The 24,701-nt window shown below is 46.7% G+C and overlaps 1 long non-coding RNA gene across 1 annotated transcript in view; it reads left to right on the forward strand.

Annotated features, from left to right (window-relative positions):
* The first annotated feature begins 1,780 nt into the window (after nt 1-1,780).
* LOC116941320 (uncharacterized) overlaps nt 1,781-24,701 on the forward strand; it is a 44,515-nt gene continuing 21,594 nt past the window's right edge. Inside the window, exon 1 of the long non-coding RNA XR_004402669.2 lies at nt 1,781-2,007. This is a non-coding gene — a long non-coding RNA (uncharacterized LOC116941320). The remainder of the gene's footprint in view (nt 2,008-24,701) is intronic.

The following is a 24,701-nucleotide window of genomic DNA, read 5'->3' on the forward strand; positions in this document are numbered from 1 at the left end:
CATCACTCGATTGAGCTATGCTCTTTTAAAACTAGATTCAAAACAAATTTCTTTCGAACTACTTTTTTGTGTTTAGCTTGTTGTCCTTCCCCCGCACCTCCGATAAACATGGTTGACACACGTACGGTGCACAAGAAGTTCAACGTATATACACACGTACAATATTTAATATCTTCCTTCCATACATGCGTGTAAAAATCATAAAAAAAACATTCCCATCAAATTATTAACACAAGCCTGTTATACACATATATTTTAAGTTACTAGATACAAGCTTATCTATATGTCCAACCAACCTACGGTATTTGAATCCAGACACCCGGGCACTGGTTCTGACTGACAGACCTGTCAGGTGCAAAATAGCAAGACGTCTCTCGTTCGCCTCCAGGATTTACGACATTTCCACCCATACGCCTTATTTCAATTTGGCCGTAAATATACACTCCGCGTCTGGCGCTTGTGATGGAGTGGCTGCCGGTCAGCTCGTAAGATTTCTCCGTTGAGCAAAGCAAGTGGCAGGTGAAATGACACCGTCGCGAAGGCAAAGGCAGCGCACTCGGGCCGCCAGTTTGAAAGTGTACATCGCTGGTTTCACTATCGCTCCTGTGATCAGAAAACCGAAGAGCAAGTTTACACACCAATGCGCCATTAGGGGCAATTTATATGTATCTGCCTTCCGTTTCTTAGAGAGTGGGGGGGGGGGATGAATTAGCCTTATTACAGTTTTGCCAAACAAATACACATTTTGTAAATAAAAGTTTGCAAGAATAATTTCAAAAGCATCACATTGCATGCATGCTTTTGTTTACGTGGTTCTCATTATTTAAGGTATATTTAGGCTTTGAAGTCGACTTCCTTCTAGCGGAATTGTGCAGCGCTGAGAGTGCATGCAAAATAAACAAAAAATTATTCCATTTAGCATAGTTTATCAGATTAAAAACTGGGTGTGTGAACAGTTTGCAAAGCTGAGAGAAAGCTGTTTAGAAACTGTCCTTTTAACAACAAAAAAACTAAATAAGCCCAGGACCAAAACAATATATATAATTAAGCGGGCTCCGTTAACGTATACATTTTTTTGACACGGTTCTATATCCTATCACTGCAAATGAAGTCCCCATCTCGAGCAGCGGATCGATGCTCATCAAATATTGAAACCCTTGCAAGTTCAATTACCGCGAATATTCCACGACCGTCAGGTGCGGCAGAGCAGGCGCCGCAAACGCGTTCCAAACTCGCCTGCCCCCCTCATCATCGTCACCATCATCGTCACCATCATCATCGTCGTCACCATCATCATCATCGTCACCATCATCATCATCATCGTCACCATCATCATCGTCACCATCATCATCGTCACCATCATCATCGTCACCATCATCATCACCATCACCATCATCGTCACCATCATCATCATCATCGTCACCATCATCATCATCATCATCGTCACCATCATCATCATCGTCACCATCATCATCATCGTCACCGTCACCATCATCGTCACCATCACCATCATCGTCACCATCATCATCGTCACCATCATCATCGTCACCATCATCATCGTCACCATCATCATCACCATCACCATCATCGTCACCATCATCATCATCATCGTCACCATCATCATCATCATCGTCACCATCATCATCATCGTCACCATCATCATCATCATCGTCACCGTCACCATCATCGTCACCATCACCATCATCGTCACCATCATCATCGTCACCATCATCATCATCGTCACCATCATCATCATCATCGTCACCGTCATCATCATCGTCACCGTCACCATCATCGTCACCATCACCATCATCGTCACCATCATCGTCACCATCATCATCCCATGATGCTCTGCGGTTGTCCCTCCATACGTCCCCTCCCCCCCGCTAGCGAACGTTGCCTACCCGCAATTGAAGGCGCTGGAGGCACTTCCGCGACGCGCCACTCACACGTGCGCGCGGGGCGCCGCTGTGAGAACAAGCCCGCGTCAATAAGACATCGAGTGAGGTCAGTCTCTCAATCTCCTTTCGAGTGCCGATGCGCGTTAAAAATTCAACCGCCCGCGTTCTCCGATGGCACGGGCGTGCGCATTAAAGGTAATCTGTTTGCCTTGGAGGGGGAAGGCAGTTTGGCCAGTCGCCACTCGCGCGGTTCGCTTCGGCATCGCTCCGTGTTCTCCCAAGCCGCTGCTTGCCCTGCTAGACCGTCGATGATTATTGAGCACAGCTTGCCTGTTCTCGTTGCCAGTTAACGCATTAGGGAACACCCACTGGGCATTGAGCGGGAAAGGTTGCGCTTACAATCTTTCCTACCCCCCACCCCACCTATTTTCTTTCAAATTTAATAAGTAATAAAGGCTGGAATCAAATCAAGGGTGATCACAAAATGAATTTAAATGCCGTTATCGGCAGCGCTCGCGCATCGCCGCCGCACGCGCGAGGCACGGGGGATGAAATCCCGCGCCGTCGGTGACTTGGGCACGCCCGGCCCAAACGACGCGCTCGCTGATGACTGCTCAGCCAGGATCCCCCACCCCCCTTCGCCCCGGTGGGCTTTCCTCTCCCGGGAAGCCGCATTTCCCCGTGGCGCACAAATGTCAAACATTACACAGCCACTCTCCTCGGCCATTCCTCCCATGGATAAAAGGTTTCCCTTAAATCTGGGGAGGAGCAATAAGCACCACTGGATTACCTCGGCTGTCACGGGGCCATTACTGCCGGATGAAAGCACTACACAGCAGTAATAACCCGCCTGCCCTTTAGCTATTTGCTTCAATTCAATCAACATTGTTTTAGTAGAAAAAAAATCTGACTGATATTTTATATACATGTATAGTATAACAGCTAGAGGTGAGATTAAGAGAGGGTGCGTTCCTCTAGCAGTTGTTTATCGTGGGGTTGGCCCAATTTGAATGTTTCCTTCTTCGGATCCCCACGTATTCCCCAGAATGCGGACTCTGTGTGAAGGATGTGCGATTCGTCATCACGATCAATCCACTGCCGGATCTTCATCGTTGCTGCTGCTGACGATTTATTAGTCGCTGGGACCTGACTTGCATCAACACGATAGATTAACTTTTGAGAGCAGTCACGCTGTTAAAATGTCACGGTTGGACTTGACGATGTCAAAGGTTACTCCACGGCACAAGCGAGCAATGCTGTGTAAGCCATATGAAATGCGAGCTGCGGCAGGGTCATTGGCCCTGTCTAGCCATTGTGGCCCAGTACGGAGAGGTGTCAGCCTTGTGCTGCCTGCCATGCGGTTCTATTTAGATGCTACAGACATCCAAACTACTCTTCGGTTTTTGTAAATCTTGACCAATTTGCGAGAAACTACCCAAAAATTATTCACTTGAAATCTACATAGCCATCCTTGTTTGCATGCACATATGTTGAACTTCTTTTGCATCGTATGTAGTCAACCGTGTTAATGCGAAAACGTAGCAGGACCCTCCTGACAAAGAGGCATGAGACCCAGTTTGGCTTTCCTGCGTAAACTCAGCGCAATAATAGCGACGATCATATACATAGTTAGACGTAAAAAGGCAGAAAAAGTGTGCGATCATAATGATGATGACAACAAACACCTGCCTGGAAATAAAGGCACACGACCATGATTATAGTGTGAGTCAGCAATCCGTTACACGGGTGGTGGTGGGTCCCCATCGAGAAATCTCAATCATCACTGCACGCTATTGAATATTTTTTTTTGCTCACTCTCTGGGTAAGGTCGTGCCCTCTCAAAAAAAATCTAGGTTGCATTTCGGAACCAAAAATTTATTTGAATATTCTTCATTGTGCCTTACCCCCATCCTCGTACTACTTTTCTTTATCAAGTTATAACCAGCGTAACAAAAATTGTATTCATGAACAGTGAATTGATACATGCAAGTATTTCTCGGACTACCACCGCACGCGATAGACTAGCAATGCTCCGAATATTTCTCAAATGTACAACGATGGGCAGAAGCAGGGGCGCAGCAATGAGAGCACTGCGCTCCCAACCTAGCCGCATAAGTTCTCAATTGCCAGCCACTGCTGACATCAGTTGCAAGCGATAGTCGGAACTGGACATCTGTGAAAAAGAGCTTTATAGCTCATAGAATTCCTCCAGTATAAATCGATATTCTGCTTCTGCTGGGGTTGGCCCTGCACCACTGGACGTCCCCTTACCCCCCCACCCCACCCCAAGTTCACGCTCCCTAGCGGTGAACATCACTGCTGTGATGGCCCCCCACGCAACATCTCTACGGCCCCCTCCCCTCCCATGTCCCCCACCACCCTAGCCCTCCCCCGGCCCCCACCCCCAGTCCCCGCCATCCAGAACTCCGATCATCCTCGCGGCCGCGGCTTTTGGCGGGCCATCGCACAAAGACGGTGGTCAACGCATCACGGACTCCCAGATGCGTTTACGCGGCCGTCTAGAACGCTGCCCCTTCCCGATATTAGGAAGCCACTGGAGCTACGCACTATTAAACTTCCAGATTTAAAACTCGTTTGCTCAGAACTGCCTTGTTTGTTTCGTTTATTGTCCTTCCCCCACACCTCCGATTAGCACGGTTGGCTACGTACCGGTGCAACAAGAAGTTCTACGTAGTGTGTTCCAACAACCCCCGAATGACTGACACAGCCTTCATGCAGCAGTAGCTTGACAAAGGGCAGCGCTGTTTACGCCGTGTTTATACAAACACATCAAACGGCATTATATTAAAAACAAAAATCTTGAATAAATCACGAAGCCTACGGTGCTTTCATTCGGCAGACTTTGTGGCAGAGGATATTTTGCCGACGAGCAAATGTGTGCTTGGGGCTCAGGTGTGCCGGAAATGGGCCACTCTTCCGAGACGCTAGCCTTGTGATAATGCGCGTGAAGTTTCCTTGAAGCCGGCACGTTCATTCGTCCAGGCGGCAGCTGGAGCCTCAGCTTGAGAGCAGATGTGAGGCGGGGGGGGGGGGGGGGGTTCTGCACGCGAAGACCATGGGATAACGATAGCCACGTGCGTTTTGGGTGGCCGCAGGAGAGAGAGAGAGACAGACAGACAGAATGAACCAGCGAGTGAGAATTACTGCAGGGTGAAGAGAGAGAGAAAGCAATGCTTCGCAATAGCATCGATGTCGCTGCTGGCTTTGTGAATTGAAAGAACCAAAGGCATTGATAGTGATACCTTCATACATTCAACGTTGCCTCTTTGGAGGCGAGTTGTTGTTAGTTCAAATGTCCACTGTTGTGTTGCAGCCAGCACAGGGAAATGCAACGGTACGAGAGTGAATGCACGGAGTTTGCAGCGCGCTGCTGTTTGCATGCCAACACACGTGCCTGGGATTCCGTAGAACACCGCAGTATCATTTGAAGGCGTGTGCATCGGTGGTATTTAGTGGCTCATCTCAGAGGCTAAGCAGGGATGAGCTTGTGTAGTGTTTGGACCGGTGATCAAGAGCCATAAAAAGGGTTGACATAGGCTACTGCGGGGCTACGTTATTGGCATCAGAGGACGGCGTGGCAAAACATGCATTGTTGTGCTGTACTTCTGCGCTTGCGAAGTCTGTGCTCCCCACCTTCGCTAAACCAGCACTGATTGGCATGGTGAAGTACGCTCAAGCAACACACACAACCCGCACAATCGCGGGGGGGAGGCCGTCATCCAGCAGTGGATTGACTGAATGGCTGTACGTGTACTCAAGCCTCAGGGCCTATCGCACGAAGACAGAGTTGGTCAAATATGAATGCTTGCTGTGGTTTGCGAACGTCGAGTAAAGGGGAGAGGGGGTAAAGCAGTGGGGGGGGGGGGGGGTGGGGGGGGTTGCCCCCACCACCCCTCTCCTTCCCATGCTGTGATGGCCTTTTAAAAGGTGCTTGCTTACAGCACTTTTCCCAAGCAGCCTAATGAGGGGGATCTTTTTTTTTTTGCTCCACGGACTCTGCAAGCCTATACCTCGTGATATTTCCAAATTAAATCCTGAACACCTTGGGACTGTAAGGAGTGGGTGGGGGGGGGGGGGAGATTCATGGAGCAGAGAGGGTGTCGCTTCTCGCCTTCTCTTTGGGGGGGGGGGAGCGGGGGATCATGGTTAGGGATGACCCCAATACCGCTCGGGTGTGCGTCTCGACGGTGGGGGAGGCATCTGGAAAGTGAGGAGGACAATCTTCTTCTTCTTCATCTTCTTCGGTGCCACCGTCCAAGGGTCTTCTTCTTCCACTCCCTTCCGCTTCTTCAGTCGTTCGGCGCCTTGCAGAGAGATACGCGGCCGAATTTTTGTTCTGAGGCGGACGGGAACGAGTGCTAAAAATTTGGTTGGCCGTGGAGCTGATTGATCTGCCTCGGTGCCACCGTCCAGTGTTCTTGACGAGGTGGGGGCGGTCGGCGGTCGACCATTTCGCTCTCCGTCGTTTTCTTGTTCCGCTCCGCGGTGGCAGGTGGGGCGTCTTTTATGGGCGGACGACGGGATGGGTGCGAGGGCCGGCGGTATAATCGGATATTTTTAGGGGGCATACACACGTCAGGATGTGTCATCGATTTGCCACGTCCAATTCACGTCCAATCATCAATGAGCTGCTGTTTTTTTTTTTTTAAAGAACTAACATTATTTTGGGTCCCCACGTTTCTTTTTTTCCCTCCCCCTTCTCCAAGCAGCCTTGTGCTTTCAGAGGGCTTTAATTGTCATTTGCAGACACATCAAAGTGTCGGCTAATCAGGGTGGCTAATTTACAGAGATTAAAGGCAAGACAAGGCTCACTCCCTTCCTTGTGATCAGACAGCTGCCTCTCTCTGCAGGGGTGCAACTTTTTCATCCCCTCCTTTTATTTTCTAATAGCTTAATTAGAAATTCCCTCACATGGTAAAACATTTTTTTTATTAAAAACAACTTTAATAAACAGCAGGCTATGGAAAAAAAATATTACACTAAATGTCTAAAATTTGAAAGCGTGGTCTTTTTCGTTGTTGTGTATTAGCCCCTTTAGGAATTGGATTTATATTCCTGGGATGGAATAGGTGGAAAGTGTGTGTTTCTTGGTCTATACGGCAGAGCTTACCATGTTTGCGGACCACTTGCTGCGTGGCGGCCCATTACTGAATGATGTTTCCTTTGGTAACGCAGCAGGAGGAGAATTAGGCAGGTGGACCAAAGGGAAGTGGAATCAGAAGATGCTAAGTACCTTATTGTTTTTATAAAATCCCTTACCATACATATTCTTTATCGCAAATGTGTTTGTGCAGCAATTGTGCAATGTTGCTAAGTTAACTCCTGCAATGCCAGTTTGTTGAAACTGCTCACGGGGCCACTTTAGAATACTTCGTGGAATTCGTAAACGTGTGCCTCATTGGACATTCGAAGAAAGTCTGGTTTGATAAAGGGGTATATACACACACACAATTAAGCGTTCATGACAATTGCCGTTCATTCACATTACGCGGGGTCATCCAAATTTATTTTCAGTATCTCTTTAACATTTGAGATGGTCTGAATATGCCACGGTAAATTGTGAGCAAAACATAGTCGCGTGAATACGGCGCAGGGCTTAGCGCCTTTATTTTTTAATTAATATTCCTCTGCACTGTTGGCTGGCCAAAACCTTCTCGCATTCTCACACCCAAGATTGCAAAATAGCGCGAGCACGCGTGCACACACGCACGCGGCGTGCACGCACAAGCTAAATGTACACGCGCACGCACAAGCGAGCACTGTCACGGGGAAGAGGTCACTCCGAAATCCCTGCTGATTTATCACTCATTACTGGCAAAACAGAGCGCTCATTAAACTGCCAGTGCCTCTCCCCGTAGGCCGCCCTGCCAAGCCGCTAAATAAGGCAGCAGATGGACGGCTATTTAGGTAAACAAGGGGGCCTGGCCGCTGATGCACCTCGCAGCGCCTGCCTCTGCGCTATTTCAAACGAACTGCAACTCTAAATCTTACGAGAGAATTGCAGGCCGGGCACCGAGACCGTATCCGGTAACGCGTCCACGCCAGTAACGCAACGCTGTTTCTCGTTGGCTCCTGCGGTAGAGTGGCATTTTTTTTCATTTAAGCGAATACTTCCGTAATTGTCCTCATAAGATTGTCTTCTGTGGATATTGCACCCCCCCCCCCCCCACCCAAGAAACCCCCCACCAGTGTGAAGTGCGTGGATGTTAAAGGAACGTTCTATGAAAAACATAATCCCTCGAATGAATACCAGTGTTATTGTTGTAAAAAAGAAGGCCCTGTTTTGTTTATTTCTTTGTTATCGAATGTGAGCCTGCATCACCTGCTTCCACGGAGACCGCGCTGCCAGTAATGCACGACGCCGCATTTTGAAAGTGCCAAAGGCGCCAGTAAGCAAAATAAATGTTATACGGCACGCACTTTCCACTTGGGTACGACAACCACAATAACCGACAATGCCAGCGGTGTGAGGGATCTTTTTTAACAGCTAAAATTACGGTTGCCACCTCTGAGTTGCATAAAACCGGGACGTATCCCGGTAAGAAGACGAATGTCTCACAGCACGTGCAGAGGCGAGACCCACATGTTAATGTACTTCCCTTGAGTGGTTTCTCGTTACGCGACTAAACAAAAAAAGCAGGACGCTTAACATCCCGTAAAGACTTACAGATTTCCCAAGACACCTCCCTCATAAAGATGACTATCCTGGGAAACCATAACAGGTGGCAACCGTAGGTAAGAGCAAGCCACCATACACGTGTGTGCTGTACAGTTCAGGCACACCGCAGCATTTTCGGGGCTCTCACCCGCGTGTTGTACGCCACGTTGTCTGACGTTTCGCTCCGCGTGCTGGGAGCTTCTTCAGGGGACTGACACTTCATTCTGACCGCCAGCCCCTACAACTCGCCAGTCGTCATCACCGCCGCCCCCAGCCAGCCGCTCGCCGACCTCTGCTCGAGTCAAAACGTGGACAGCGCGGCCACGACCGGCCGGCGGCGTGCGGCGGCGGCGGTCCGCAGCGTGGGACGTTTGAGCACTTCCCCTAGAGCTGTTTGTTTTCTGGCGGCCGCCACTAATTGTCCACCGCACACACCTGAGCACTGCCCTGCGTGTGCTCCCGGCCACGATAAGGCGACAGCTGCCTTAATCCTCTTAACCCCTGTGATCCGCGCTGGGCCGGGGCTGGCAGCTGCCGGTGAGAGGGAGGAGAGGCAGTGGAGTTTTCTTTTTTCTTTTTGGAGGGGCCCGGGTGTGGGGTGGTTGGCGGGTGGGATGGGAAGGTTGGTTGTGGAGGGGGGGTGAGGCAAGAGAGGGAAAATTTGTTGGTAAATAATGAAGTCGAAAAAAAGCCAGGCTACACATCATGGCGATATGTAAAAGGTCATGTCAGCTTCCACTGCTGGATAATTGGGATTATTTGTCAAGTTTTACATTCGCAAACACCTCCAAGGGTCTGTCTGCGATGAAGAAGGATGCCCTTAAATGTCACGACATGCAAGGCGTCTTCCAACGTGAGCAGAGTCTGCACGGCGATGAAAATCCCTGGTCCAAAGTCAGACCTTGGTGTTCAGGACATACACATTAAGTGCCTCTAATATGGATAATTGAATCGTGGATTTTTTTGCCCCCGGATTAATTGGCCTCAGCCCGGTCACCAATGCATTCGATGAAATCCCATCACGTTCAATTTGGTTCTTCAGTTAATTTGGCAAAAAATTCCAGCTGACTGCCACACGATGAACATTGGTGTCTGTGGCAAAGAGCTGCCCCCTGCTCTGTTAAATAGAGGTCACTTGAAAGGAATAGAGGTAGCTCTGTAATATCCAATTCTATGGAACATTATCTAACACAAAGGGTAGCGCCTCTCTTCCAGTGATCCGAGTGGATTCCATTGTCCCATGGCATGATTCTGACAGCACAATCAGGATAACATTTGGTGAACCCCCCCAAATATGTTTTGCTATAAATAATGCCAATTGCTCCAATTTACCCGATGTGCCAAATTTGGACGATTTTGTTTGACTTTAAGAAGTGAAAATTATATCAATCTCTTAATACTTCTCAGACTGCTGCATCGAAAAAAATCCAGCTGTTGAAGCATTTCATTCCTTTCACTAATTGAAAAACCTTCCCATGTTGCTTTGATTCGTTTTTTTTTACTGTCACACTCTGCATCTCTTTGGCTCCTCCAATGAAACAACAAAAATCCCCCCCCCACAAAAAAGTTCAAAACTCAACTCTAGCAATAACATTTCTACGTACAGTGTAAATTTTATATTGTCAGGCCACTGCAGATTGTGCATTAAGCTATCGTTATTAACAAAGTACGCAACTGATGACATGCAATCAGTGGCCACGTGCTACCAGATGGGAACCTCTCGAGACAACTGTCTTCTTTGCGAGGGAGACCTGGGATACAACACAAGAAGGCGATGCTGTGGCGGTGCAACAATTCAGTTGGTTAGCAGAATTTTTTTTTCTACTGGAAGAATCCGATGAGCTATGAAGCTCTTTGATTTCGCAGATGTAGGGGCAGAAAGTTATAACAAACAATAAAAAAACACGATAGGAGTGCAAAGAATAGGACAGGTAAGCACATCAATTAAAATATATACAGATAAAACTAACCTACTTTTTGTATTTTATTTTACCAGGTAATGCCCCACTGAGCTATGAGCTTCTTTTTCAGATGCGACCTGGCTACAAATGACAGCTCAACAAAGTGGCCCATCATGTGGAAACTCATAACACCAAAATAATCCAAACATTCCCACAAAAATAAACGAAATGTGAACGCATGAGAAAAGCGATGAAACGTTGCGCAAAATGACTGCGTATAGTTTTGGCGGTCGCGTGGTACAGCTCGCCGATGCGCTTTTCGGTTTGCACTGTGTGCCGATCGGCACGACATCCCACGTCTCGCTGCACGCACTGGCAGCTCCCTCAGCAAAACTGATTATCCAGTTGAAAATTAAATCCCGTACGCTGTTGCTTTGATCAGCATATTAATATTCAACCCCTGCAGAAGCTCCCGGGACGCGTGGAGCGAAACGTCGGACGTCGTGCCGAACAACGCGTGGCACAAACCCAAAAAAAAACGCATCGGCGAGCTTGCACGCGGCGCAAGGTAAAACAGGCGACAAAACAAGGTTTCGGCATTTGCGTGCAGATGCCGGGCGCTCTTATATGACGATGTATGCCGAACTTCTTTCGCACCGTACGTAGCCAACCGTGCTAACAAGGGACGGCGTAAGAGAGGTGAAATGGGGCTCCCCGTCGTGCCACAGCCGCTGCAACGGCGCCCCGGTTGAACGAGAGCGTCCCTGGTGGCTCCTGTAAGCACGCGGGAGTGGCCGTTCCGCACTGGGTGGTGGTGGTGGTGGGGAGGGGGGTCCGGCAAAAAATGACCGCAGACCCTTAATGACCCCGCGGCACAGACGCAAAGCCACAGCCGAGCTGATGATTAACCTTCTCACCTTTCCTGGAAGTATACATGATTCGATACTTTTTGTTCATTATTCTTAGGATTTTTTTGTTATCATTATTTTTATTGAAGGAGTATTCCTCGTATTTTCACCACATCTATCCCTATCCACTGAAAGTTAGCAATGGCCAGGGAATCGAACTTAGGTGAGCTGGGTGCATAGTCAAGTGGGCTAAGCAATGCACCACCGCTCCATCCTAAAATTATCATATTGAATAGTATTCTCGACACATCTATTAGGGTGCCTTTTTGGAAAGCTTCTGGAACACGGAGGGTTATGATTTCGCTGCACATTAGTCTCACGCTGCAGGATGTACAGATCTTTCGCGCGAGTGAAACACAAGCACCGAGCAATTGTGCTCCGACTTACGTCCTGACTTCCCAGAAAGCTCAGGGTGAATCTGTAGGTAATCCGAACATTTCGATTTAAAGCTTTCGTGACTGCAGTGATTCATCTTCTTGGTTCTTTCGGTAAAGTCACGTAGAAGGGAAATAATAAAATAAAACAAATTAAACATAATAAAATGAAACATGTGTGTTTATTTTTATTATTTTATTATTTCCCTTCTACGTGACTTTACCGAAAGAACCAAGAAGATGAATCCGAACATTTTTTTATTGCAATTGATGTTGCCCCGTTGCTCAGTGCCCCCGATCTCAAATGCATCGTCCGCTTGTGCAGATTTTTTGTCCTGCTCGACAACGAACGCCAGCGCCACTTTCCACGCGCGCACGGCCCAGCGCCGCTCGCCAACCGCCGATTGGGATAATCCCGGGCGTGACGCCGCGCGCGGTAACCCGATAACCCCCACCCTCCTGCCCCCCCCCCCGCGCACGCTTTAGAAGGAACAGGAAACTCAACGTGAACCAAGCGTCGGTGCATTTCACTTAGGGCGGCCACGGAACATTACTGGCGTGCTGTTCGCAAAAATGCGGGGAAAATACGCCGTGGCGTGTTAATGTTATCGTGGAGAATTTCACGGGTCGAGGGTCCAAAACGATGCGATTTCACACGAAGCGCTTCTTGCTCACAACACGGTTCTCTCTGCGCCGCCAATCACTCAACGCGTTTTATTTCTGCCACCAAACTGGAGCAGTGAAGGGGGCTGCTAAAAAAAAAATCGTAGCAGAGCCGTCACGTTGCCACTGCAAACGACCGCCCAGCGCTGCTGCTTACTCCTACTACCGGTCACGCTCCTTCGGATCGTATGCAACGCGGTTGCGTTGGTGAAATTCCCTCGCCCCTGAAAGCGCATTGTTTTACGCGACAAGCTCGTGGTGAGTAGAACGTAAACTTAACTATTTTTTTCTAGCGTCGTAAAATAGACCGGAGTAATACAGCTTGGCGATTTCGTATCTGCGATGGAGAAAAATGGGCAACGTATCTGGAAAGAGCGGTGAAAAATTGGCCCTTTCCACTGGATACCAAAATTGCATTGCCAGACTGACACCAACAAGAGACATTTAAATATGCCATTACTGTAAAAGCTGGGGGGGGGGATATGGTATGGGCACATAGCCCTGGGCCATAAAACCGTGCAAAGGCAGTCCACTCCATCAGTTCCTCGCAAAGTGGCTCGTTCTCACCCTGACCAGCGCTGCCCTCATTCGTAGGCCTTTAAGCTCCAATTTATTTTCAGTCCAAAGGGTCAAACAGCCATGTTTGCAGAGGTCCGAGGGCCCCTTTTTTGCGTGCCCACGTGCACAGTCGTCAGCCCTACCCTTCGCGTCTCCTTCCTGGTCAAGCTCACGTCGGCAGCCGGAGAAAGGATGCACGCAAGGCCTTCCGTGGACGTATACTTTCAAACGCCGTGCACAAACGTATTATGCATAGCGGTGGAGCACTATGAGTGAAAGCATATATAAGCAGACCACCATCAAGAGACGCCCACATATATACATTCATAAATAAAATAATTATGCCGTCAGTCTATTGCTTGTTGAGATCAATATTATCCAGGAGAGTTTGTTCAACGACTCAAACTCTGGATTGGTCAGATTAGTTAAATACATGCTATTGGGTGACCAAATGTCATTGGCAAGATCACTAAATATAAACGATGGGATCCTGCTCAACGCAAAAATAAATATTGTACACAAAGTCATTAGTTTCAAATAGTTCTTTTCCTGAGACTGGGCAGCCAGAGGATTCACACACTTCATCCTGAAAGTGCCGTCTACAGGAAGGAAATTTAAATGGGTAAAAATTGGCCTATTATGCAGATACTCACAAGTTTAATATTCCGCTATAGAATAAAACCCTTGAGCACAGACCACCAGAAGGCCAAAATCTTTCCACGTCAATTAACCCTCGGTGCATGTGCACAATCGCGCGCACCGACCCACCGAAGACTTGTAAACAGCCGCGTTGTGGCAAGGGCCCAATGCGGTTTCATGACCATCAACAGTAACGGCACGCCTTTTCAATAGCATACCAACTCTTTTGACACAATTGCCTTTTTAATCTGTGAAATCAAATCATTCATCTGACTGCCCCCCCCCCCCACACCTATTCAGAACTGTTGTAAAATGGAAGGGCTACAAATACGTCGATGTTTGGGTTAATTTTTTGCTCCTCGTTATTTTTTATTTAATTTAAAAAAACAATGTAATTAAACATGCAGATGCAAGTCTAATCATGGGCAGCAGCCACCAAATAATTCTCACATCACTTGCCTAAGCCTGTTTGTGGCAATAGCAGCGCCAATGATGCCACGTCCGTTAATTGTGAGTTTATTTCCGTAGATGACTAATTTACAAAATCACTGATTGGTGTTGTTTGTGTTAGCATCGCTGGTACATTTCACTTGTTCATTATGTAGCAGGTATTAATTGGAAAATGCATTCTTGCTAATTGCGCAGATGGGCAGAATGTGTTTCAGCACTGCTTAATGAAATAATTATCGCATTTATGTTTTTTTCCCTTTTGATAAATTAGCAAGTGTCTCTTCCATAAGGTAATATTCAGTATTTTTTCGCCTATTTTAAACGTAAATATCATAAGTTCTCAGACATAAACTGCAGTTGCGTGTTATTTTTTTAAGTGGATGTGCAAAAGTTGTGGTACTAATATTGAACATATTGCTTAGACACGACATATACAGTATATAAACCACCTTGACAGAATACATGTTTTATTAAGCAAATATTTTACAAAGATCTCATTTTTAAAAAGATTGCTTTGCACTTAAGATTTTGCGACTCCATAAAAATGGGCGATAAAAGATACACCACCGCAGCGATACAAGTACCCTACTGTCTTTAAAAATGCCACAACTCTTATTCCAAGATAAATCAAAACTCTACAAAGGCTTCTTGTGTGCTGTGTATATCGATATATGTATATTTAAAATTATGATCTTACTGAACAGGGGAAAGGAGAGGTGGGGAAAGGGCAGTGATTGAAATATAATTATAGATGGATGTAGTGAATCAAAGTTCCAAGACATCCCCGTCGAAATGAGATGGACAAATAATTATATTAATGAGATGTCATTATTTACGATGACAATTTCCGACACCTAATCAGTGGAGCCTACACACTGCAGTATGTAACAGTGCGCCACTTAATAAGCCACATCACAACTATGACCCTTGTCCAGCATGGGTTTATATGCAATGATGCCCTAATAGTCAAAGCCAATTACTTCCTGGGTCACTCGCGGGTCACAGACAACAAATCTCGACCCTTATTACTCCATATTTCAAAAATGTCAACGCAGGAATGGCCGAACGATGGCCACCCACCAGCCCTGCACCACCCACAGGATCTCTTCCACCACCAACCCCCCCACACCACCACCGCTAGCCACAACCCAACCAAAAGTGGCCACAACACTGTCGTCTCCACGTTACCCCCCTCGGCATGTCATAACGGCCAGTGGTCGTCTCTGCTAAGTGACTGTAATAAATTGGCCTCGTCTGGCGCTTGTCATTTTATTCATGGACTCGTTCTGCCGCTGATTGGGTGGTATATTACATCCGCCCGCCGACATTATTGCGCTAACCTGAGCCTCATAAATATAGAGCGCCCCTGCGTAGCTGCGGGCAAGAGCCAGACGGGCCACGTATAAAAACGCCGTGATGAATTGAGGCCCTCGGCATCGTCATTACGGCGAGGCGCTTGAAATCCGCCTCCGACGCCACCGCATTTTCAAGTCGACACACTTTTATATATTTTTATTCCCCCCCCCCCCAAAAAAAATTAAAATGAGCACTGTGTATGTGTGTGTGTGCATTGGTGTCGACTCAAATGAGTACCTGGTGCGGTTTGTAAAAAAACATAGCAACTGGGGAGATAAAGGCGGTCAGGCGTGGTGTTGGCCTAACACCCCCTTGTTTACCATGCAGGCCTTCATAGGTGCTCGCTAACAGCACTTGACCCAACCGTGTTAAGGCTATACGGGGGATCTTTTTCTTTGTGCACTGGTGTGGGGGGGGGGGCGTGCGTATGTGCGCGCGCGTCCGTAAACATTTTTTGTCACAACTTAAAATGGTAAGACATTTAACACAAAAACGTGTCACAACTTAAAATAAAATAAGACATTTAACACAAAAAAGTGCCACAAATTAAAATAATAATAATAAGACATTTAACACACTGAAATAAGTGTCACAACTTTAAATTATAATAAGACATTTTAACACACAAACACAAAAAGTGTGGACAAGCTCAGCGGCCGGAGGCCACACAGCAAAGAAAACTTCGCATGAAAGTCGGGGATTATTTTCGTTGTTTGGCTCCATTACCAACAGCAACACGAACAGCAGAGTTGCCTCGCGGACAGACTCTTTATAATAAGGGTGACACCTCCATTAAAAACCATCACGCTTGATGCTGCCCTCTTATTAGAGGCTTCAATTATCGAATTTACTTGCGAAGTTGCACGCAAAAACGTAGGCGCCGAAGACGGCCCCCAGAGGAATCGGGAGGACGATACGCCGCTTCAAAATGGGACGTATTCATATTCTCGGTTCTTTCGGTAAAAATCACGTAGAAGGGAAACAATAAAATAATAAAAATATAAAATCAAAATGGGACGTATTATCACGGGTGGCATAATAATGAAGACCGGTTCCGCTAACGATCTTTCGCTGCGGTGTGCCTCATTGTCCACACGGCACCCCAGCTGCTTGTTGGAAATTCTCGAGCCTCTGTCTGGGATAAGCCCTGCGGTTTGGCTACTTAGCTCATTTGATACCACGCACGCCTTCTTTAAATCTTTCGAGCTCAGAGCAAAAGGGGGGGGGGGGGGGGCGTGGTAGTGCGTAATCACGTCTGCACAAATCCAGCTCGGCAACCAGAACAGCCGGCATTAAGATGATTGAATACATATGGATTTGGACAAATTGTATGCGGCATGTGCAGGAGTACAACTCTATCTATTATTCAATAATCCAATAAAATCCATTGGCTCTGATTTATTTGTCCGCCCGACTGTTATAATATTTTGGTACTTAGCCCAGGAACAATTGTCCGTGGCATGGGGAAATTTCCATCGTAAGACGCATTTTTTTTTGTTTAATACGAAACGTGTGCTTTATGTCATGCACTCGTCCTGTAACTGTAAGAAAAAAAAGATTCTGTACTTGGGTTTTAAACGACTACTTTCAGTGGCGTCGGGGTATTGAGCACGCAGGTGGTGCAACTTCGACGGGTCCCGTCAGTCCCGTGGCCCAGAAGGGCCCAGATGCCAGGCTACAAAGAGCGGGGAAATCGTACAGGGGGCTCCATTCCATTCCTTGCACCGAGACCCATGCCAACCACACGATGCCACTGACTGCTGGCAAAGCCACTCTGCAAATATTGACTTTCTATGTAAAAAAAAAAATCAACGTTAATAGACATAAACGGATTTTTTTCCTCTCATAAATATTGTAAATATCCATCGTGCAATGCCATGTAACTATTTAAATCAATAAAATGACTGTTGTAAATTAGATACCGTTAAATAAATTAACTCGCAAAAGGCCACGTGGCCAATGGGAAGTGTAAAAAAATCTGGAGGTACAGATGTAGGCGAATCGTCTGCGTATTTATTGTGTTAATTATAGATTGGGACATCTTAATGTCCAGATTCAAAATAATGAAAATGTTAATATATTTCGTCTGTAATATTTGTGGATACATTCAATTCATTTACGTAGCAAGCAAAACAAGGCTCGAAGAATAACGTATTCCGCAGGTCAACGCAATCATAAATATTATCGTGCAAAGTATCACCGTCATCATCATACATGATCTATTCACTGCTGGATGAAGGCCTCCCCCAAGCCGTCACCATCACACGTTGTTCCTGTGATGCAACAATCCATCAAGCCCCCCGCACTCACGAGCTGATCTCATCACTCCCTCTCTACAGTCATCATCCTTACAAACCGATATAAAGTATATAAACAAACCAACGACATATATATAAAAAATAAGAGTTCAGATTCATCATTAAAACGACAAATATATATTTAAAAAAAATCCACTGCCGTGACGTGACCAGACTCCAACTTTGGCAAGTCGCGTTCGGCCCTCTCGGCCACAGCAGCGGCAGCGGCGGCGGCGAGCGCGCTGGGCAGCTGTCCGGCGAGCATTTCGAGGAAGTCAGCGCGCCACTGGGGCATGGCGAATCGAGACGGAGCGGTGGCGCGCTATTGATTTCACGTCACCCCCCCCCCCCTTCACGGCAGCCGGCGCGCGGCGATGGCGCGGTGCTTAGCGCGTGGCGCTATCATTGTGGTGACCCGGGTTCGAGTCCAGTCACACCCCCGCCCACAGCTCAAAATTTCAAACTGACTTCTAATTAGTTTCCAATTGGCCCACAGCAGCCGGGTCAATTCAGATGGATTTTCCTCGGGGTGGTGAGGGGGGAGGGGTGGGTAAAGGTGGCCGTGTGTGGTGTCCGCCTGTCTCCTCTCCGTGCGCGCAACCCGCTCCCGTGGAAGTCTTTTCCTTACCAACGGCACTCAATTTTCGAAGAGGCCTCTGTCGTCACGCGTTATTCGCCGCGCTGACGCCTATGAAACTGATAGTGACGACGCCGTCGCATGCGATTCAAGAGATCTTCTAAAGAACAAATGTGTTTTCTTTATGAATGAGACAATTTATTAGCAAGTGTGAAAGGCGCACGTGTGTGTGTGTGTTTAGAGTGGAGGCTGGTGTCTTGTGTAAATATTTTTTTTACGGTTGTGGCTTTTGTTTCTCCTGACCCTAATGACCAATCTTTGACGGCCAGTCATACTTTGTCATCACAAACTGCCACTTAATTGAACACATTCGAACGTGCAGTGGATGCTGCTTGTTATTTGTGCACTCCACGGCATTCCAGTTGCGTATTGTTCCAGACAAGGCCTCGCGCGTCACGACATCAGAATGCAATCACTGTAATTCTCGTTTTTATTGCGTTAAAATATTAATGAGTGAATTATGGCGCCATCTTTAGAGTTTTACAAAGCATACCAACATTAAATGTAAAAATATATATGCATGGAAAATTACTATACGACATATATAGAGATAGGTTGAAAGAGGAAACAAAAATACAACTGAGAAATTATTCAAAGCAATGCAGAGTGCATTCAGATTGACAAGGTAGTCAGCACGATTGGCTACGTACAGTGCGAAAGAAGTTCAAAATACATACAGCAGACAGTAGCTCGTGACATTTAAGTGAAAACAGAGTGATGCGGCCCGTTTTATTCCAATAGGTAACATGATCATGATGCCGTTCATCATCCTCGTCGTCTGTTCCTTCCGTCAGCTTATTCACAAATGTCCGGCACGGTCCTCATTATTTTAGCCACTATCGCTACTTCGTTCACTCTCAATCCTCTCAATCCTTACTCTTCTCCATCTTTTTCCCACTGCATCCATCCGCCTCGTGCTCATCTTCCCCTTCTCCTCCTCCTCCTCCTGTCTTCTTCTTCTTCTTCATCCCCTTCTGTGCGCATCATCGCCAAGCCGAGGATCCTGTCCAGGCTTGTTCTCAAAGCGTGCCCGAGCCACTTCCTTGACGTCACCTAATAAGGTTGTTTTCACCCTGCACTATCAGCCTTTAAATAACTGCCAAATAACAAATCAATGTCCAATTAATTACACAACAACATGGCTTCACAACTTTGAATGAGCCGGAAAGGTGGCTTTTGGCACTTGCAGACTTGGGAAAGGTCACTAACTTTATTGAGCTGTGTACGTTTTCACAGTACATAAATCAAGACTCATAAAACAGTAACAAAAACTATAATGTTAAAAAAAGTTTTCAGCAGGGGTATAACGGTTCAACCCTCGGCAATTACATTCATTGTCATGATTGAAGGTCGCGAGTCGATTCAGGAATTGATTTTTTTTCTTATGCTGCGGTGAACGGTTATATTCATTGTTGTGCTCGTTTACCCACCAATGTCTCACTTGAATCTCAAGACTTCCTTCCAGGACGGCCCTACAACAATTATCGCACCAAAGGGCCGATGTTGCTACGGGTAAATTCCAAATGGGAACTTTGCAAGTACAAAAATTTGAGCATTGTAATGTTTGGCCAATATCAATAACAGTATACGAGGATTATTTTTTTTAGCTATGGGAGGAAATGGAAGAAACCACGCACACGCAGGGTGAGAATAAACGTCTACGCATGATGCCAAACTGTTTTTTTGTGTTTCATTTGTTGTCCTTTCCTCGCACCTCCGATTAGTGTGGTTGGCTACATACGGTGCGAAAGAAGTTCAACATACGGTACATACATACAAGTTGCAAATGAAATCCAGGACGGTTTTTTTGCGATAAGGTACGTATCCAGTACAAGTGTTACTACTGCGCTTACCCTGCCGGGAAATGGTAGTGCCCCTAGTGGCTGCAGGGGTCACAAAGAAATTGCATGCAACATACAAAGTACTGCATGCACCCAAAATATCGATTCTTACATAGGTGATGTGACACGTGTCGTGAGCTTAAAATATATTTAATAATCTACGAAACTGCGCATCGTTACACCCACAATTTCCAGGCTGATGTGTTTTCACCGTGTGTTATTCTTCCATTTTTTTTCTTCCTTCAAAAATTTCCAGTGTTTGACTCAATCACTCAGCAGCACGTGCAAGACCGGAGCTGTTTTCACACGTGGACAAATCATCACCCACCCAAATCGGCAAAGCACGACTCCAGCGCACAGGCCCCCGGAAAGACAGACATAACTCACGACGCACGCTCATTGCCTTTGCAGCTTCCTGCACCATTGCCACCCACCCTCCCCCCCCCCCTTGAGTCCTTAACCAGAAAACACCTCCAACACACCTCTCGGCGTTTAGCATTCGATTCACTCTCAGGAGGTGCACGCGAGCGAATACGAACACCAAATTGTTGGCGACTGTTTTTGGGTTTCTTTTTTTTTAGCACCGTCTTCTGAGAGCGCTTTCAAGGTCATCAAAGTGGCCACACATGAGAAGGACCTATGACACACCAAGCAAGCAATGTTAATTTTTCGTTTGTCTCCCCGGGGGGGGGGGGGGTGCTTGGACCGGAGATCACAGAGGTGGCCGCTCAGTACACTGACACAAGCATTAGCCCCTGAGCTCGCCAGCCACCTCTCACAGGGGGCTGTGTTTTAGTAGTCGGCAGGCAGCAAGCTATCCCGCACGTCCCAAGTGCAAGCAGCCGGTGGGTAATTTGTGGATTTTTGAATTGCGGCGACGATGCCAACTCACAACGCTGCATTTGTCTGCACATTGCATGTCGTGGGGACAGTAAGATCCATACGGCATGTACATATGTTTTTGGTGTAATAACATGTGGTTGGTTAGGGCAGCGTGGTTGCACAGTGGTTGCTGCATTGCGCTGTGGCTCCGGTGCCCTGACTGGCTGTGGAAGTCATCAAGTGGGGTGAGAGGCATCTCAACCGGTCCTGGGACCACATTCGCCAACCAGCACTGACTAGTATTATTGACAAATAGGTGTAAATTACTAAATATATATATTTTTTTCACAAACAAGTATACTTGCAAATGAAATCAGCTTCTTGTATATGCCTTCTTTAACATTTACCACCAGTTACATTAACGATATACCATGTCATGACGATGCAGTGGATTAGGAATGCAGCACTTATGCTTCACATTTAAGTTACATTGTTCTTGCAAAGTGGTGTTCATTACACACCACCGCATGCTGACTGACAAACCGCGCGTGAAATAATCGCTTGCAAGCACATAGTACTTCCACCGTTGCAATGCAAATGTCTAAGTGGATTCTGATTGTCGTGCCCAAATGTCTCACATCTTTTACCCCTCCTGGCCCAGTTAGGAGCCGTGTGACACCTTACCGCTACTTAAATCTAACGGCACAAGCTACACACTGTTTAACGCAGTCACGTGAACATAAGTACATGCATCGCATTGCCGATGATTTTCATCGGCCGTGTTCTACCCACTGCTGGATGAAGGCCTTCCCCTTGCTCTTGGCATGCTACATGAGCCCGTGCCGTCGCAGTAATCTTGCGCCACTGCTCCATTCTCCGCGGCGGTCGTCCTCTTGGGCGAATTCCCGGATTTTTTGGCTGTCGGCTGCAGGCCCTTCGTTAGTCTGGAAGCGTTTGCCCACGTGTTTATGTGTGCAGCGAAGGAATTATGAAGATTTTCTCCGAGAGTTTAAAGATATAATTGACCGTATAAACAATAGACTGTAAACAAAATTGGATGTAGGAATGTTTGAATAAGCCACACATGCTGCGCTGTTGAAATAATTACCAAACGACACCGTCCGCACAGCCATTGACAATAGCAGCATTTGAAGTACATTTTGTTTTACTTAGCCCCTCACTGCGGCAGTCCCTCGATACGCTATTTAAAAAAACCCGATGTAAGTGGAAATATGTTTAATCGCGTTGAATGAGTTCTACGGAGGTACCAAATGTTCACAAGAAGAAATCAAGCTGACCATCGCAAGCAATAGACGATTTACCCACACCCTGTCAGGATCAAGGGGCGTGGTTCAATTCACAAATCGATTATTTGTTAACATTGCGATGAACGGAGCAGCATTTAACAACACCGAAACTCATTGTTAAACAAAACATGCATTAATGAAAAAAAAAGATGATTAGAAGATAATTCTAAATTCGATTCACGTGAGCCGAAGAATCGGCAAGAAGAGACAAGATTGATGTGGCACGAGTCACACCCTTGACAGACGAACACGACTTCAATGGCGATGCCCACACACACACAGACGGCCCTTACGGTTCTAGTCTGGTGCACCACCACTAAGGGGAGCTATGCCACCATGCCATTGCAAGTTTTGAGGTTTCAAAAAAAAAGTGTTCGAGTGTTATTTCATTATTTCCATGCAAACAGCTGCCACCGCCCCACGCGGCAAAGTCCCACAAGTTTTCTTGGGGACATTATCGCTTTTTACAACCCTCGCCGGCCTGTGATGGTGGGGCAGATAATGTCCTTGCAGCACTCCATGCCCAGTTGCTAGCAAAGACCATTCCTCCGACAAGGACACCGTCAAAGAGATTCGGATCGCTGCACAAATATACTTCGTGGAAGCCGGCAGTTGCAGTGGTTATTGTGCTGCCCTATGAATCCGGAACACTTGAGTTTGATTTCCGGACGCGGCTAACGTCGATTTTGAGTGGCATCTGAACCGCACTCGGGCCCACTCTTCACCAGCCCGCACTGATCGACGTAAAGTGGAGTCAAATGATCCCTGTGGCCAATAGATACTCGGGGAGGCCATCATCCAGCAGTGGATTGGAAAAGGGCTGTAACTAAGAAATGTTGATATTACTGTGTCCTATTAGATTTATGGTTTTTTTTCCCCCATATTGGTGTGATTCATTAGCCGACCCAATTTTCATTTGCTTGACCGTTCATTAAATAATGATCGTATTGCGCTTCGTATTTTCGAGGTGTGATTCGCGGGCTGGTGGAGAGGCAGCTTCCACAAATATGTGGTGGAATATATTTTGTAAATCACCACTTTTACGTTGGTTTGTTTTTTTTAGATTGGGAAAATATGGAGAAAATATTGTTGCCCATTATGTGGAAAAGAAACAATAACTGAATTTTCCTCATATTATAACATTCATTTATACTGCAATTTAAAGTGTGCAGAAACACTGTGAAATATGCCCAATCTTGAATATATGTTGCACATGTGGAAAATTACTTTTAAAAAAGATCGCCGAATTGGTCAAACGGTGGCTTTACTTGTGCTAATTAAGAAATATCTCAGGAAACCGGAGCTCGAAAGTGCATTTTTTTGTCATCATTATTAATGTCCACTAAACAAACTGAAACAAAGACGCAGTTTTTAACCGGCTTGAAGGTGATCTCTGGGTGAGCTAAAAGCAGTGGCGTGCCTTGTGCGCGCGAGCGCGCGCGTGTGTGTGTGCGGGCACGTGTGTGGGCCTCATGTTTAAGGTGTGTGGGGGATGTTGATAGCAAAGCAGCTGGGCTTAGCGAAAGTGCGGTGGGCATGGGGTGGAGGTAGTCGGGCGGGGTGGAGGGAGCTGGGGATATGGAAGGTAGGGGGGTGGTGTGGTAGTGGCAGGGGGGCGGTAGGTAGGTAGGACACAGTGAAGTAGAATTTTGCGGGTCAGCCGTTGCGTTGCGATGGTAATTTTTCAAGCTCCGGCTCGAGCTGACAAGCGGCAGGCCCATGGGACGTTAAGTAAATAGCAGCGCTAACCCGCCTGCCTCTAATAACACAGGCAAGCCATATCCAGCCAGCCCCACTCGCTCTTGTTTAAACACACTGCTCTGTGTTCGGACATGAACTGACAGCGTAGTACAATATAAAAACACATTCCCCCCCCCCTTCCCATTGATTTGTGCCATTTTATGAAGCCTTATAGCGACTGCTGTCATTACATTTTCAATATGCCCCGCAAAAAATAAAAAAAAGTTGAACAGCGTTCACTGCTGAGGGAGTAACAGCCAGAATTGAGGATTGTGTGTCCAATTACCAGGCGTGTTCTTTCTGGAATAAACAAACAACGCAACTTACGTACGAAATAATAAGACAACAACATCCGTATGTGTTTGCTAACGGAAGTAGGTTAAACTGTACGGAAACAGATTAAGCTTTTTTTTTTTTACGAGATGTCGCGCAGTTACTTTCATAATTTGCATGCAAAAGCCCCGTCCTGCATTATGACAGTTCTCATTCCAAACCCATGACAGCTCATTAATTTGGTCGACTTTGAAGTGAGCAACATAAGTACAAAAAATATATATATCTAATCATCAAAGAAACATTAAATTGCCCTCACAGTCTCAGTAGTCCTTCTTAACATTGTGTACATGTT

This window comes from Petromyzon marinus, chromosome 11 (genome assembly GCF_048934315.1).
Source record: "Petromyzon marinus isolate PM22_M1 ecotype Great Lakes invasive population chromosome 11, UKy_Petmar_22M1.pri1.0, whole genome shotgun sequence".
NCBI lineage: Eukaryota > Metazoa > Chordata > Hyperoartia > Petromyzontiformes > Petromyzontidae > Petromyzon > Petromyzon marinus.